Here is a 16,866-nt window from a genome sequence, read left to right as displayed (position 1 = left end):
GGAAATGAATCCACATGGAGACTCACCTGAGTCCTTCCCCAGGATGACCTGCAGACTCCACTTAGTCTGTCCCCAGTGTGGGTGAGCCTGTCAGGGAGAGGCAGGCTCCACAAGGCTGTGACCAGCTGGACGGGCACTGCTGAGCTCGCCTCCGCGGATGCCCACAGCCTCCTGAAGGCTAAGCTCTCCACCTCCCCCGCTCCTGCACACAGGGTCCACCAGCCTCACCTGCCACACCTGACCCACCCCCACCAGACTTGCTGACCCCACCTCCTGGCCTCACGTTCACCCCTTTGGCCTGACCTTCCTTGGCTCAGGCCGCATCCACCACGGTGCAGCGGCAACATTGGCTCCCTGTCCAAGTGGATGGGGTGCAGCGCCTGCTTTCCCTTCCTGCCCTGGGCCCCCGACACTGGACCTGCCATGCACTTGCCCCATCTTGGTACCTGCAGTCACCTCCACATGGAAACCAAATGCTCCCTCATCCTCTGAGGACGGAACCATCTAGAACCTTGCCCCCTTCTCTGAAATCTCCAAGTCAATGGCACAGTTCTGCCACCAGCATCACCCCATGTGTCCCTGGCACTCCCCACAGGTCCAAGTCCCACTGAATCCCCAAGGCCCAGGTGGGCACCTGGCCCATGGCAGGACCCAAAAGGACAGACAGACAAACAGATGAGTTCACTGTCATGTCCACACCTGAAGCCAGACCCTAGCGAGGTTGTAACCAGTACGTGCTTCAGAGCTCAGAGTGAAGAAACTGTGACTTAGTGCTAATCGGACTCTCAGTGCGAGAGGTTTTCAAAGAACTGGTGTGCAGCACGGCCACAGCTGAGGCCCTCCCACACCCCTGGACCTCTGCCCAGTGAGACAAGCCGCCGGCCAGCCCTGGGCACGCACGTGAGGCTGCTCACTGCAAAACAGAGAAAGCCTGGTGCATTGGAGTTAGTAGTGCTCCCAGAAGACACAGTGTGATCGGGGCTCAGAGGCCCCAGGGGCTTTGCAGAGCGGTGCAGTGTGGAGGCAGAGTCAGGCCACTCCTGTGTGCGACGGACAGAGGGAATTAAGAAAAGCGCAGACAAGGGCCCCGTAGGCACGGCTGCCTGCATGGCACCTGAGCTTCAGAGGGCAAGGCCGAGCTGTTGGTGGATGCTTGGCCCTCAAGCTCTGTCCTCAGAGGGAAGCTGCAATGTTCTCACATCCCCGAATGCCCCACTGGGCCTTCCTCTCCCAGGCCTGGTGTCTCTGTCCCCAGCAAGGGTTCTTGAGATGGGCATGGGAGTCAGGACTGCCCAGGGGCCTCCACACCTGGGAGAGGGCTGCCCTAGGCGGAGCTTTGGCCTGGCCAGGCAGGGACAGCACAGTGGCTGGAGGCAGGAGGCCAGGGCGGGTTCCAGGCCGAGGGTGGTGAGGCTGTGGTGAGGGTGAGGTGGGGCTGGGGACAGTGAGGTGAGGCGAGGCGAGGTGGGTCTGGGGGAAGTCATGGCTGGCGCTGCTGCTCCCCTGGAGCCACTCTCCGGTCTCAAACCACAAGCAGCAGAGGTGGTTCAGGATTCACACTTCAGTTCTTCACAAACACTGATGAGTTTCCACCTTTTAATCACTTGAGAAAAAATTCTCCAGAGTCCTGATGTGTGAGGTGGGCGGGGTCCACCACCCCGAGCTCCTGACTCCCACCCAGGGCTGGGGCCCACCTCCTCCCCGCCCTGCCTCGCCTCTCCTGGCCTGAAGGGGTTCACTGTCCCCCACTGCAGCCAGCCTGGGCACCCTTTGCCCCAGCCCTGCAGGGTCCTGAGGGCGGCAGTCCTACTGCACCCAGTGGCTCTCGCCCAAGAGGGCCACTCCACGCATGTGACCTTGGCAGGCAGAATAGAGCCGTGGTCAGCCTGCAGGCTTTGGTGGGAACAAGCCTGGTGCAGTCCCCTCCTCCTGGCCTTGTGGCCCACTCTCAGCCTCAGTTTCCTCACCTGAGCAGTGGGGGTGGGGCAGCTGGCTGCTGGGCTCGCTCTGGCATCAAGGGAAGGGAGGAACCGCCCTGCTCGCGTCCGGCTGCGCCTTCCCTTTGTGCCTGCGGGCCTGGCCTCCAGAACACGCATCTCCCTGCAGCCCTTGGCACGGACAGAGCCACATTCCCAGTGCCACACCCTTCCCTCTCTGAACCTTGGCAGCAGTGGTGCCCTCCACCTGGAACGCAACCCTCTCCAACTCCTCTGCCAAGCCCTTGCCCCCGGCCCCTCATCTAGACCACATTCCCCTGGGCTGGACCCCGACCCGCAGGCCCTGGCCCTTCTCCCACACAGACTCAGTCCAAGGCAGGGCCCCCGCTCCTCAGAGAGGTGGCCCCCACTCAGCACCCCTGATGCTGTGGCATTTTCAGCGTGTCTGTTGTCTATCTGCCCCTCCCCTGACACTAGTTCTGTGGGGAGAGATCTCTGCATGTCCGTCCCCCATGCCCTTGGCGCCTGAACAGTGCCCAGCATGACGTTGGCACCAGGTGCCTCCTGTAGCATGAATAGACCTCGTTCGTCCACACCCCAGCTGGCTGGAACTCCTACTCTCCATGGGGCCTAGCTCACGGGCTCATGTGCTGAATTACACCATCTAGCCAGCCCCAGGCACCCCACTTCTTCCATCTTGGGGGACCCCTGGCTGTAGGAGGGGGGCACTCCAGGGGCTCTGCACCCACCAAGTGCAGCCTGGGCCCCCAGGGTGACCTCCCAGCCCCAGCATCCTCATCTACAGGCAAGAACAGCAGCATTCACTGAGCAGAGCAGCTGTGGCTGGGACACCCCACGCCCACACCAGCCTGGCTGCTGACCCTCCAGGCCCGGGGGGTGTGCTTAGGTGGGAAATCTGCCGGGCACCTTCCTCATCTAGAGGAAGCAGACGCAGAGAGCTCCCGCCAGCCAGACCCTCCTGGGACGCCTGGGACGCCTGGGCCACGGGCACAGTGGGTGTGAAGGTTGGGGGTGCTTCCCTGACCACAGTCACCTCTTGTGATAGGAAGGCTGGGCCGCTGGACCAGGAGAGGGGCAGAGAGCCCCCAAGGAAATGTCCACTGTGTTCCGAGTGTGCCAGCTCTGTGCCCACTCATGCACTAGCTCCGTGCCCGCTCCATCACCAACTACTTGTTTTGCTCTCCTGATTAGGACCTCAAGGCTGAGTGAGCTGCAACGCTCGACCACCCAGCCAGCGTGGCTAGTGTCACCCAGAGCCTGGGGCCACCTGGCCCATCCCTACCACACAGCCTGAGGGTGCCCCAAAAGCCTTATGGCCCTGGCAGGGCCCCAACAGACATTTCCTGCTGAGCCTGGGTCTGGGGTGGATAAGGAGAGGAGAAGCCCCAGGCCCACTCTCAGAAGGAAGCCCACCAACCTCAAGGACAGTGGGGGTGGGCCCTGGCCTCTGTGGAGGGCGCAGGGCTCTGGGCAGGAGGCCAGGGGACACGGGGTGGACCACGCCATGTGGGGTACAGGGAGGAAGCCACCATAGGGCCCAGCTCAGCAGGACAGGACGGCCTGGGGAAGCAGGGACTCCAGCCCACCCTTGAGGAGTTAGGAGCTGCTTCTGCTTTTTTTTGTTGTTTTTTTTTTTGTTTTGTTTTGTTTTGAAACGGAGTCTCGCTGTGTCGCCCAGGCTGGAGTGCGGTGGCCAGATCTCGGCTCACTGCAAGCTCCGCCTCCCGGGTTTACGCCATTCTCCTGCCTCAGCCTCCCGAGTAGCTGGGACTACAGGCGCCCGCCATCTCGCCTGGCTAGTTTTTTGTATTTTTTAGTAGAGACGGGGTTTCACCAGGTTAGCCAGGATGGTCTCGATCTCCTGACCTCGTGATCCGCCCATCTCGGCCTCCCAAAGTGCTGGGATTACAGGCTTGAGCCACCGCGCCCGGCCAGGAGCTGCTTCTGTTTTAAACCGATCCCAACGGCCCCCGGGAGGCTGGTTGGGAAGCTCTCCCAGGCCACAGCCCCCTTTTGGGTCCCGCTCGATGCCGCTAGTTCCCTTGAAGAAACAGTGGTCTGGTGCTCAGCCTGGAGAACACTCTGGCAAGGAAGCAGAGCCTCGGTCCTCAGTGTCCCAGGAGTAACTGGGCAGTCCCAGGAGCTGCTCGGTGCAGGACTCAGTGCTAAGGCTGCACAGAGGGCGGGGTCCACGCATCCACAGAGACTCGGATGAGGAACAGGAGCAGGCGGTGCCGGGACAGAAGGAGACCCCCAGTGAGTTGCAGTGGAACCCACCAGGCAGCTGAGGAAACCAAGAGCAGGAAACTGAGGCCAGAGAATGGTGGAAGGTAGCCCACCTATTCACTGGGCTTGGCTGGAGTCATGGTGGGGCTGGTCAGATGGACTCTGTCTCTCTTACACAGTGTCACTCCACTCGGCCTGGAGTCTCGTGATACTGGGCACAGGGGAAGCACTCAGGGCACTGGGCCTACAGGCAAATGCCACACCCTGCACCCGGGATCCAAGCTGCTGTTACCCTCTGCCTGGGCTCCCAATCTGCTGGGGAGGCAGCCACCTCTGACTCACATCCTTGTGACATCTGTTCCACCCAGACACGTTGACACATCCGCCAGCGTCCTGGGAGCAATCTTCCACATGAGTTAGCCAAGCATGGGATTACATAGAGAGTGTCTCAGACAGAGCACAGCTTGTGCAAAGGCCCTGGGGTTGCAGGTAAGAGAAGGCACACACCTTCAGACATGAGAGACAGAGATGGGTCCCAGTTAGAATCGCCAGTCCAGGCCACATGCCCAGGTGAGGCAGATAGCGTCTCACACCTTCCCTGGGCTGAGCTCCTGGGCACCGTTCACGCCTGGGCTCCAGTCCCAGCCTTGCTCCCTTAAGCTGGAGGCTGGCGGCAAGTCACTTCACTCCCTGAGCCTTGCTTCCTCCTCCCGCTCTGCGCTTATTAGCAACAGGACTCTGAGGACCAAACCAGACCACTCCCAAGGCCATAGGCACTTGGCCCAGCACTGGGTCCCTAGGCCCTGGAAGTCGAGAGCACCCTGCTTATCCCAGATCCCAGCACCATGGTGAGGTGACAAGGGAACAGAGTGGGGATTCCGAGGCCATGGGGCTCGTGCTGGGGCAGGATGCAGTAGGGGCGCCAGAGAAACCCAGCCCCACTACTCCTGCCCAGAGCCAACGGGAGAGGTCAGGAGCCACCACGACGGGCACCCTGTGTGGCACCTGTGTAAGCCCTACAAGGTAGGCCTTGGGACCTGTAGCAGTAAGTGGCCTGAGCCTCCTGCATCATCTGTCCCTTTTACTCATCACTGTGGTACTTTTTGTACCATGGTGGCCTTGGTGGCCTCCCTCGGACCACAGGAAACCATGAAGCTTCCGCACACACCTCGGGCTCAGCACAGGCACTTGATGGCATTTCATCTGGACAAGCTCCTGGGTCGGGGAAAAGGACACTGGGGCCCAGGCTCGGCCCCCATCACGGCTCCTCTGTGTACCGCTGGGGGTCCTCGGGCCCCTCGCTTACCCAGGAACCCCGTCACCATCTGTCAGCGGGTGCCACAGGCTGAGACCCACCAAGGCTGAGTCAGCACAACAGGGTCCCTTCCCTCTGTCCACTTATTTCAGCAGTGGAGGGTCATGTCTTTCTGCTGTCTTAATGCATTCGCTGTGATCCCTTTTCCCTAACGTTGCATGTGTGTGTGTGTGTGTGTGTGTGTGTGTGTGTGTGTGTGTGTATATTTTTTGAGACAGAGTCTCACTTTGGTGCCCAGGCTACAATGCAGTGGCACTGATCTTGGATCATTGCAATCTCTGTCTCCTCGGTTCAAGCACTTCTCCTGACTCAGCCTCCTATAGCTGGGATTACAGGCTCATACCACCTTACCTGGCTAATTTTGTATTTTTAGTAGAGACAGGGTTTCACTATGTTGGCCAGGCTGGTCTTGAACTCCTGACCTCAGGTGATCTGCCCGCCTCAGCCTCCCAAAGTGCTGGGATTACAAGTGTGAGTCACTGTGCCCGGCCCTTTTTTTTGAGATAGGGTCTCACTCTGTCACTCAGGCTGGAGTGCAGTGGCACAATCTTTGCTAACTCCAACCTCTGCCTCCCAGGTTCAGGTGATTCTGCTGCCTCAGCCTCCCGAGTAGCTGGGATTACAAGCATGTGCCAACACGCCTGGCTCATTTTTGTATTTTTGGTAGAGCCAGGGTTTCACCATGTTGGTCAGGCTGGTCTTGAACTCCTGACCTCAAGTGATCCGCCCACCTTGGCCTCCCAAAGTGCTGGGATTACAGGCGTGAACCACCATGCCTGGCTAATATTTTTAAACTGTTTTCAAACATGGGTTTTTTTCTTGGATGTTGTTAGTTTTTACTCTCTGGGTTTATTATTTTATCCCCTCACCTTCTGCTTCTTGTCACTTTTTATTCCTTAGTAAATTTTAGGTTGGCCTCAGGAGGTTTCCCGTCTAGGCTGGGTCTTGTCCTTGCACTGGCTTCCTCCTGGGGCCACTCACAGGCCAGCATAGGTGGGCTCAAGGTGACAGGCCAGCCCCTCTGCTGGGGCTGCGGCAGACAGTGGGGGTGGGAGAGCAGGCCACAGCCACTCCTAGGCTGGGGTCTCTGACTGGATAGGGGCAGGGAGATGCCGGCAGACCCAGGAGCCAGAGGGAGGCCACACGAAAAGGTGTTGACAGTGGGGCGAAAAGAAGAAGGAGTGAGCCAGACCCCGGGTTGGGGAACTGAGAGCTGTGTGTTCCTCCTCAGCCTGGGAACCCCAGAGCCTCGGGGCCTGGGCAGGGGACGGGATGACTCATGCCCGCTGGCTCCTGTCCTCACCCTCAGCATGGCCCAGAGGGGGCCTGGGTGACCTGAACATTCCTAGGGCCCTCACAATGCTCCACTGTTCAGAGGCCCAGTGAGGACAAGGGTCTGGCGGTGGGCCCGGGCTGCCGGGAAAGGAGCCCAGCCCCCAGCCTCTCCCGCAGGCTCCCTGCACCCCTGCAGTCTGGCCCCGGTCAAGACAGGCAGGGGTGGGGTCCGGATCAGGGTCTCCTCCTCTCCTTCTCTCCGCCCCCAACCACGCAACTGTCCTGCCTCCTTCCCAAGGCAAGGCCGCCCACAACCCAGCCCCTTCCTCCCTCGGAGCCAGCCTGTCACAGCCTTTCTGCTGCAGCCTCAGCAGAAGTGGCTCTCAAAGACAGCCCTGCTCAGCCCCAGGGTTCAAGGCCACCCAGTGCCGGACACCTCTCAGGCTGTTCCACGAGTTCCTCGTGCCATTCCCCACCTGCAAACTCCTGCCTGGCCTTCTGCCCCAAGACACCCCCAATACCCCTACAGCTCCCTGGGGATGGCGCTCCAGGCCAGGTGCTTCCTCAGAGGAGTAGATGGCTCTAGTCAGGGACCCCACCCACCACAGCCCTAGACCCACGGGAGCCCCGAGGCCTGAGCTCTCCTGTCTGCCCAGCCTCCCTGCACCCACCCCTGGCACAGGGGCCCAAGAAAGCCTCCCCAGAGACTGCAGGCGAAGTGCCACCTGGCCTGTCATCAGCCCAGTGTGGGGGTCACAGGACAAGCACCTTCATTTAATGCTCGGGTAGCAGTAAGACTCTGGAGGTAGGGGTGCTTCTGGTGTCAGCAGAGCCTGTAAGCAAGCCCCCCAGTGTCTGCCCCTAAGGCCTCCTCCTGGATGGGGAGCAGCCACGGGGCAGGCTCAGGCAGCTCAGGCAGAGGCAGGCTGCACCAGGCAGGGAGGTGGCACAGCCCAGTGGACACTGTGGGGACACAGCCTCAGGAGTGACTTGGGGATGCCCTTTCCCTCCCCAGGGAGGCAGCACTGGACCATGCCACTGTCTGCCAAAAAAACCAGCCAAGGAGGAGGGAGACTGAGCCGGGCACAGTCAGTACCACCAGGGCCAATGCCACCCCAATCTCACCAGTCTGCTTCTCCCTCCCCTGTCATCCCCAGTAGCCCCTGTGCAGGGGTCACTGACCCCAACCTGGTCACGTCAACCTCCTCCACTCCCACCCAGCCTTCCGCAGCCTCCATGAACCCACTTCTCTCTGTGGCAGCCCCCACCCTTCCCCAGACCCCGCCCAAGCTCCTCATGGTCTTCTTGTGGCTACTGCTTGGAGGGTGTGTTCGGCGGTGGTCTCCAGACCCCAGAGTAAGCTTGAAAACATAAGCCAGCCCCTGCTGGAAACCCTGCCAGGCCCTTGGGCCCCACCTCTCTGTTCCCTCTCCCTTTTCCAAACCAGGGTGTCTTTCACACAGCCCGAGCCCTCAGCCTGGCCCCTCCTCCTGCTCTCACCTCAAGGAGGCCCCCCAGGGGGATCCATGAGGCGCCCCTGGCATCTTTGGTGGTGCCTTTTCCCAGCTTCGTGCTGGAAGGGCCAGGACCCTGCCTGCAGCAAGGGCGACTCTGGGTAGGTCTTCAAGGGGGCCTGGCTGCCAAGTGGGTCCCCCCCTGCTTCTCAGGACCCCAGCCCTGGAACAGCTTCCCCCTTGGTGCCAGCTGGCAGGAACCCTGGCATGAGGCAGGGCCCGCTAGATCCTCTGCAGAGGTGGGGGGTTGGGGGTCCTTTCTCAATCTTCTTCCTTCCCCAGCAGCTTCCTGCCCCAGAGGCACAGCCACTCCAACCACAAAACTTCACCCTCCTGGTCACATCTTCAAGAAAATGGGAAGATTGAGCTCAGAAAGCCCCTGCCCCAAGTAGCAAATCTTCCTGAAACCAGCACCCAGGACCCCAGGACAGCCCAGGGCTCAGAGGTGGCCACTGCCCCTCCCTCCACTTTACACACCCAGGGCCCCATCCCACATCATTAAGCAGCTGCAACCCAGGGTCTGAAGCTGAGCGAGGTCCAGTCACAGTGAGGGTCCCGACGGGAAGGCATTTCAGAGATTCCAGCCCCCTCCAGGGTCCCGTCTGGAAGCAGCTCCTCGGAGGGGAGGAAGCTACCTGTGGGGACAGGCAGCCAGCAGGGGTACAGCAGGAACAAAGTCCTGAGGCAGGGCGGGTATGGGTGGCGGGTGGAGGCTGAGGCTGGACCCCTGAGCGCCATTAGTCCTGGTCAGCCCGGAGGCCTTGATGACCTGACGCCGGCTTTGGAGACCCCGAAGCACCGTGCTGCGTGGAGCTCCTGGGGGGCCACTCCCACACATCCTGCCCCAGCAGCTGGGTGGGCACCCCTCACCCTCATGCATCCCATGAGGTTGCACTTCCTGTCCCTGCCCTGCCCAGAGAGGGTGGAGGATGCCCAGGTCACACGGCCTGGCCTGGTGGAGCCCCCTGAGCCACCCAGCACCTATGTTCCTAGAGGTCTCAGCCTGGGAACGCCTGAGGCCACAGGAGGTGATGGCAACAGGAAGTCACTCCCCCCTGCTGGGGGATGCAGCCTCGTCATCTTCCCCTCTGCCCTGGTCAAACTCACCCTGCTCACCACTGATCTGCCTGCCAGGCCAGGCCCCAACACTATCTGCCCAGCCATCAGCGGGCCGCCCGGGGCAGCGCCAGTCACTCGCCCCACTGGAAAGGGGCTTCCCTTTCTGGCCTCAAGTAGGAGGAGAGGAAGCAGCTGGGGTCGGGTCAGGGAGGGGCGTTTCCGAGAGAGATGAGTGCTGAGTTTCCTGGCCTGCCTCCCCTGGCTCCGAGCCTGGTCTCCACGTAGGGCTGTGTCCCCCCACCTGCCACTCAGGGCTCCCAGGCCAGCTTTTCTGGGTATTTCCCCATCGCCCTCCAAACAGTGACAAATTCGGCCTTTTTCTTGGACCTGCCTCAGGTACCAGCTCTTCAGGACCCCAAGCCCTAGGTGGCACAGGGAGGCCAGGCTAACTCCAACGTTGTGCCAACACACATGTTCAGGAAGAGCAGCTACGAAGAAAGAAAGCACTTTCGTTTAGGGAGAGGACAGGGTACCGGACTCGGCTTGGCGGCTCCTTCCTCACCAGGCCTTGGTCCCCCTATCTACCGCTACCAGGGCCACCGAGACCAGGCCCAGGAGTAGCTGGGTCCCTGCTGCCAGGTGGCAGGCAGCGGTGGCTGTCACAGTGCAGCCCACAGGGGGAAGGGAGGAGGCTCTGATGGAAACCTGAAGAGTTTCGTGGGAGGCCAAAGCACAACAGTCTGCTATTATCTGATTGAAAACTCCACCAACTGGGCAGCAGCTGCCAGGCTAACTGGCACATTAGGCTCCGATGCTCAGTAGAGAGTTAAACACAGGTGGGAATAGTGACAAGCCAACTTCAAAGAGCCTGGCACAGCCCGCCCACTGCCCGTGCCACTTCCCTGCCTGGGAGTGGGAGGCTGGGAGAGCCCACACTCCCCTCACCCTTCCTCTGGGACAGCCCCACGTGGGCACCACCAGGGCATGGGCACTCAGGCGCCCCTGAGTCTTCCTGAGTTCCCAGGCAGGAGGGGCAGGCGAACAGGTCACCATGGATGGGTCAACATGCATGGTGGCCATAGACCAGGCTGAGGGCTCAGGAAGGCACCCAGCTCAGGGTGGAGTTGGGGGTGGCCAAGGGGGGTACCCTGAGCACCAAGCAGGACAGACACTTATGTCTTCAGTTGAAATTACTTATAAGGGAGAGAGTGGCAAGGTGGGCCAGGCAGGACAGCTGCTACCCATGGGCACCTGCCAGCGCTCCTGCCCTCTCATCTGTGGCCTGTCTGCTCTGGCAGCGGGTGACCAGCTCAGGGCCCAGTACACAGGCACCCAGCATGGCATGAGCGGGGCCCGGGGCTGGGCAGCAGACTTCTGAAGGAGGTCCACCATGGCCCCAGAGGCAGAGGCCAGGCTGGGTGTCAAAGGCGTGCCACTGCCCCAGACTCCCAAGGCTGAGACAAAGCCAAGGACCTCCCAGCATTCCCAGCTCCCAGACTGGCCCCTGACCCCTTCCCACCTTGTCCAGGGGCAGCCAGCGGCAAGGGCCCACCCCTATGCCTGGCTCGGGACAATGGGCAGGGCTGCAGGAGCAGCCCAGGGCATGGGGACCCAGGGCCCTCAAATGCCACAGAAGAGCATCACTAGATTACAACACCCCTGGATTGAGGCTAAAGGAACTCCCCCAAACGTAGCTGCCCATCTGCGCAGGGTCAAGGGCAGGGAGGCCCTAGCTGGTGCCTGGGGATCTGGCCTCCCATGAGTTAGACCTACTTTCACCCCATTTCACAAGGAGGAAGCTGAAGCCGTTAGACGAAGCCTGCTCTGAGTCCAGACCTCAGCTCCCCTCTGGTGCCTGGGAGAAGCTCTGTGCCGCCTCCCTCGGCCCCTGCCTCGCTGTCTCGGCCCCGTGTGCATGGCACGCACACTGCCTACTTGAGGCTGTTGTTGCCTGTCAGCCCAGCAGACCCTGGGGCGGGGACCTGGCCTCCCTCTGCAGGCTTGAGCAGACAAGCACCGCGCACCCCACCCAGCTGCCTGGAGCAGGCTCAGCAGGCATGCAGTAAACATCTGATTCACAAGGAAGCACAGGGCACTTCTTGGAATCAGCTCGGCTACAGGGATGGGGGTATGGAGACCACGAGGGTGCTGTGCCAACCCCTCGGGGCTGCTCTGATCTCCCCAGGCCACTGATCCAGGTGGCCGAGCCCACATTCTTCCCAGAGGCCAGCTGGCAAAGATGGACCAGATGTGACTGGAATCCATGAAGAAAGGGCCAGTCCCCTCTGGGTGTTGGGGCCAGCAGTTCCAGCACGATCTGTGATCGGGGGCCAGGAGGCCAAGCAGGGCTTGACCACTCTCATGGCCTTGAAAGTTACAGAGCCTGGGGAAAAGAGAGGAGGTTGGGGGAGGGCACCTTTCTCCCCTCCTGGGAGCCTGCACCATCTCGAGCTCCTCACCCTGAACTCCTGTCTGACCCAGGTCTCCACCCGCCCCAAACCTGGGCACACGCTTCTCCAGCATCACCCTTGAAGGACGAGTGTCGTCAGGGGCCCGGCACAGAACCCAAATCCAGCAGCATGGCCCAGAGCCAGGGACTTCTGTCATCCCATTCTGCAGAATAGGAAACTGAGGGTCAGGAAGTACAGTTCACCTGCAAGGCTCAGTCTCCTGGCTCGTGGCCGAGAGGCAGTCCCTTGCTCTTGGAACCATCCTGTCTGCCTCCCGTGCACAGGTCAAGGGGTGGTGGGGAGGGTTCTAGTGCCCCAGGGAGGGGGACCAGCCAGTGAGCCCGAAGTGCTCCCTACCACCCCCTCTTGGACTTAGGCAACCCACACATGGGACTGTGTCCAGCCCCGGGTGTCCGGACAGGGCCACCAGAAGAATGCAGAGGCCTTCTGGGGAGGAGCCGCCTATCCTGGAGGAAGGATTCCAGGATGTGCATGGCCCCTTCTCCTTGCCTCCCAGGCCCCTCCATGCCCTCACCACACCTGGCATGCATAGGCCACTCCCGTCAAACTGGTCTGCCACCCTTCCCACCGCCCGCCTTTGGCTCACACTGTCTGTACCTGCATGGCTGCCCGCCCGGCTCAGATCTCTCATCCTGATGGCACACCCTGTATTCATTGGCCCAAGGGGTGGGAGCCACACCACTGCACCTGGGGTAGGACAGCTCTCACCTTGTGGCAAATTCCTTGTCTTTTTCCTGCCAGCCTGCCCTTGTCCTCACCCGCCCAGGTTGCACAGTGATGGCCAAGCCACCCGGTTATTAAAGAACTATATATTCGGCCAGGCGTGGTGGCTCACGCCTGTAATCCCAGCACTTTGGGAGGAGGGCAGATCAGAAGGTCAAGAGATCAAGACCATCTTGGCCAACATGGTGAAACCCCACCTCTACTAAAAATACAAATAAAATTAGCTGAGCATGGTGACGCATGCCTGTAGTCCCAGCTACTCGGGAGGCTGAGGCGGGAGAATCGCTTGAACCCAGGAGGTGGAGGTTGCAGTGAGCCGAGATTGAGTCACTGCACTCCAGCCTGGGTAACAGACTCCGTCTCAAAAAAAAAAAAAAAAAAAAAAGAACCGTATACTCGTGCCCATGGCTTACAGAGGCCAGATAGTGAGGAGGGCAGAGCCTGCCACACATAGTCACTGACCTGGGGTGTCTCCACAAGGGAGCTTTTGAGGGCAGAACCCAGGAAGACCCAGGGGCTGCCCAACACTGGCCACTCCTGATGGACTTAGGCCTCTGCCTAATGTGGGCAGGAACCCAGGAGCCCTGACCTTTACCCAGGCCTCTCCAGGCCAGGCCCTGTCCCCACCCAAGCCAGGATATACAGCGGCCCTGAGGGCCAGGGAGAGCACCCACCCTCAGCGATCCACTCTCACTGAATACCAAGCACATGTCACCACCACCACCATCCCCCCACGGACACTCGTAGCCACCCACCAGATACAAAGTGCTTCACAGTCCTCAGGTCATGGATGAGAAAATGGAGGCATGGCAGGGGGAAGCCTCCTGGCCAGGATCACACAGCTGGAAACTGGTGGCATCAGAGTTCACACCCAAGACCCCAGCTGAGTTTGCACCCTTCCTCCCTGCCCTTCAGGAACCCAGGCTGACCATCTCATCTCTCTGAGCCCCTGGACTTCCCGTCTGTGGGCCTGCTTGTGTGCGAGCGTCCCTGGGGGGGCGGGGTGGGGAGCTCGAGCTAACTCAGCACACTGCTTCCTCTGTCCATGTGGGCAGAAAGGGCCGAGGCAGGCCCAGAGCCTGCCCTCCCTCCGTCTGCCTCTCCAGGCCAGCCTCCTTGGTGGACTCCCCCATGACCCTGGAGGCCTGGGGACTCCCCGAAAGGCCAGGCCCCCTGTCAGCACCCCTCTCACCAGATGGCTCTGGCTATCAGTTCCTAGATACGGCTGCCTATCTGTCTTCCACCTGCCTGCCCCTCCAGGGTGTGCCCAATGCTGGGCACAGGGTCAGGCAATCGGAGACTGGCGGGTGGCACGGAGAGGGTGTAGACAGAATCCTCATTCCCTTACATCCCTCGTCCCAGGCCTCCTGTCCCACCAGGAGTGGAAAGCTGGGAGTGGGGCCCTGAGGCTGGGCTCCAAGAGGACCCTTCCAGGGTGTCTACGTAAAGGACACAGTGGATGGAGTGGGAAGAACCAGGAGCAGGTGGAGCCCAGCCCCTCCTCTGGTCCCACAGGGCCTGAGTCAGTGAGGGCAGGGGCTTGCCCAGGCACATGGATTTGGTGCAGGGCTGACCTGAACCCAGAGTCTTGCTTCGGTCAGGAGGAGGCCATCGGCCCTGCCTTCAGGCGGTTGTGGAAAGAATTATACACATTTCATCACCGACCCATGTCACCTGCAGGGCCATACACGTGTCATCCAGGCAGGTTGTCCACCCCAGCAGCCCACATGGAGCACCCACCCCGGCCACAGCCAATTCGAAGGACTTAAGTGTGGTCACTAGACCAGGAGGCACAGCTGTTCCCAGTGTCAACAGACGAGCAAACTGAGGCACAGAGAGGGGACAGGAGGCGCTCACGGAGCACCAGCAGGAGGCTCCCCACAGCAGGGCTCAGGCCCTCAATGCCCCCAGGGAGCCCAGGCCCAGAGCAGCGGGAAAGTGCTGGGCTCCAGGGAGGCTGGCGCACAAGTGGAAGCGGCTGTCACCGCCCCCTAACTCCTCCAGTCCCTCTGCCATCCCTGAGATTCCCTGTTGCCCGTAAGAGTCGCAGACGCCCAGCTATCAGTCACTCACACTTCGGTGTGAATCAGCGCCAGTGGACGGCTTTTCTCGCCCTACGTGAAGCGCGGTCGCTGCAGAGGGAAGGAAGTTTGGATTCCGGGAAGGGCGGAGAGCAAGTGCCCGCCGCAGTCTTTGAGTCTTGTGGGGCAGGGTCGCCTAATAGGGCCCGGCGGCGGGGCCAGAGGGGCGCGAGGGGTGCGAAACAGACGCATCGTACCGCCTCCCACCCCGAGCCTCCGGCAAGGGACACCCGGCCCCCACCCCGAAGCCGCGCTCCCTCGGGCAGTGCCCGCCGTGCCCAGGCTCCGTGCGTCCTTCGGCAACGACACGGAGGCCCCGGGGCGCAGGGCGGGGGGCCGCTGCGCACCCGGGACCCCCGAGACCCGCCGAGACCTGCCGGGACCCCGAGACTCCTCTGAGACCCCCGAGACCCGCCGAGACCCCCCAGACCGCCGAGACCTGCCGAGCCCCTTCCAGACGCCGAGACCATCCTCCCCCCGCGAGACCCCCGAGACCCGCCGAGCCCCTTCCAGACGCCGAGACCATCCTCCCCGCGCGAGACCCCCGAGACCCGCCGAGAACCGCCGCCTAGGCTTACCCGCCGAGCGCTCTCCTGGCCCGCGGGCCCTGGGTCCAGGCGGCGGCTAGACTCGGCCGCCAGGCGCTCGCGCCCGCGGGGCCAGCCGCCCGCAGCTCCGTCCCGCCCGCGCCCGCCCAGTCCGCCCTCCTCCTGGCCCCGCCCCGGGCCGGCGCCGCCCCTCCCCGGCCGGTCCCACAGTCCTGGGGGTCCGAGTTGGGCTGGGGCGGGGCCGGGACCTCAGGGTGGGCGGGGAACTGCACGTGGCCTCCGCAGCCCCGGGAGGAGGCCCCTGGGGGGCGAAGGCTGGCGTCGTCCCGGGCTTAGACGCCGGGTCCACAGTACGTGCTTACTTCTTACCCGTGAGTGAGGTAGCATGTCTGTTCCTCCTGCGTGTCCCTCCCTGTGACACCCCGTGCCCAACGATCCAGGTGGAAAGGGTGCTGTCCACCCCCCCAACCCCGTGGTCCTAATTCTGGGTGGCCCCACCCCTGCCCGGTGAGTGTGACTTAGGCCCAGGCCAAGACAGGAGCAGAGGAGGCGGAGGAGGGCTTGCTGGGCACCAGGGAACCTTGTTTTGGCTTCCAGATGGCCTCCCTCCAGGGTACTTTTCAAGCACTTCCCAAGGGGTCCTCGCCCCTTGGACTAGGTCTGAACCCCGGTGGCTCAGAGGTCGTCTTGGGGGCTGGGAGGCACAGGAGACCGGGTGCTTTACACTTGGCCTCCTCTGAGGCTCCCTTTCCTCCACCTCCACCATCACCCTCTCCCTAATAGTAGACCCAGATTCCTTGGTTTAAGGGCCGGGGAGAGAAGAGGAGGGGGCTTCCTGGGAGGAAATGGCTTCCCTCGGGAGCCCTCAGGGCCAGGTAGGTGGAGGGAGCTGTGGAGAGAGTGAAGGGGCTGGTGAGACCAAGCAGGGCCTGCAGAGCTTGAGGGCAAGTGGACCCCCCCCAGTGGAGGAGTCAACTGCTTGGGGCGTGGGGGGACTCCTCCCCGTGAGGAGTGGGGACTGGACCCCAGGTCCCAGAGCCCAGGAAGCTGTGAGCAGAGGAAGGACGGTATCTTGCTGGGAACCCAAGGGAGCTGGGGGTGGGTGGTGGTGACCTGGCCCTGTCCAGGCAGGAGGCCAAGGTCTGACCCTCTGTGCTGAGCACAAGGGGTCAGAGTCCATCAGGCGCAATGACAGGGGCTGAATTGGCTGCTCCAAATCAGGCAGGGGCAGAGGTGCCCAGGGCTGGCCCTGCAGCAGGTGAAGGACTGGGTTTGGGTCCTACAGGTTGAAATACCCGGGGACCTCCAGGAGACACAGCCAGACCAAGTGGGTTCCCAGGGTTGCAGCTGGACCGAGCAAGGGCCAAGTCACTGTCCACCTGTCCCAGAGCTGCCCAGCAATGGGTCCCAAGCCTCAGAAAGGGGATCCCTGACCGCAATAGCCCTCCTCCCTGATAGAGAGACACACTTGGGATCAGAGAGGTTAACTGGGGAAGGGAGTAAGTGGGAGGAGCCAGAAAACTAGGTGGCCAGGCCCTGAGCCCAGGCATAGAGGAGGAGCAGGTGCCTACCAGGAAGTGACCAGGACCAAGGCAGGGCCGCTGGAGAGGAAGGGACAAAGTAGGGGATGGCAGAGGCAGGGGAGGGTATGGGAGAGTCTTCAGACAACAGGACCCCTTTTCCCCATCTGTGAAAT

General features: G+C 61.8%; 1 protein-coding gene across 2 annotated transcripts in view; it reads right to left on the bottom strand.

The window, feature by feature from the left end:
* SH3BP2 (SH3 domain binding protein 2) overlaps positions 1 to 15,324 on the bottom strand; it is a 42,361-nt gene extending 27,037 nt beyond the window's left edge. The window contains exon 1 of one of the 2 annotated variants that reach the window (XM_030919987.1): positions 15,201 to 15,324. The gene's annotated coding sequence lies outside the window, so the exon portion shown is untranslated. The remainder of the gene's footprint in view (positions 1 to 15,200) is intronic. The other variant, XM_030919992.1, reaches the window with a different exon arrangement.
* Between the last annotated feature and the right edge of the window lie 1,542 nt (positions 15,325 to 16,866).

This window comes from Rhinopithecus roxellana, chromosome 2, assembly GCF_007565055.1.
Source record: "Rhinopithecus roxellana isolate Shanxi Qingling chromosome 2, ASM756505v1, whole genome shotgun sequence".
Classification (NCBI taxonomy): Eukaryota; Metazoa; Chordata; class Mammalia; order Primates; family Cercopithecidae; genus Rhinopithecus; species Rhinopithecus roxellana.
This window is presented reverse-complemented; position numbering and strand designations above follow the sequence as displayed.